The sequence below is a fragment of the Sinocyclocheilus grahami genome, unplaced genomic scaffold (genome assembly GCF_001515645.1).
Source record: "Sinocyclocheilus grahami isolate Dianchi unplaced genomic scaffold, SAMN03320097.WGS_v1.1 scaffold6100.1, whole genome shotgun sequence".
NCBI classification, from domain to species: Eukaryota; Metazoa; Chordata; class Actinopteri; order Cypriniformes; family Cyprinidae; genus Sinocyclocheilus; species Sinocyclocheilus grahami.
Window position 1 is genome coordinate 11491 of NW_015510614.1, and position 280 is coordinate 11770.

Here is a 280-nt window from a genome sequence, read left to right on the forward strand (position 1 = left end):
CCCTTTGAAAGGCGGCGGCGGAGCGCCGAACTGAATGCGATAACCTCTTTCTACAGTCTGCAGGACCCAATGAGATACATTTGGCAGTAGTTTCCACACTGTTAAATAATCTACTAAGGGAACCAGTCTCTCGAGACTGGCCTCTGGTGTCTTTGTAGCCGCTAGCTGGGTGCCCTGAAGCGGCGGACCGGCAGGAGTGGGCCGAACAAGCTGCTTGAGAGACCCCCGAAGGGGAGGCGAGGCTCTCGGCTCCGCTACGTTTTCGGGCGGAAAATACAGA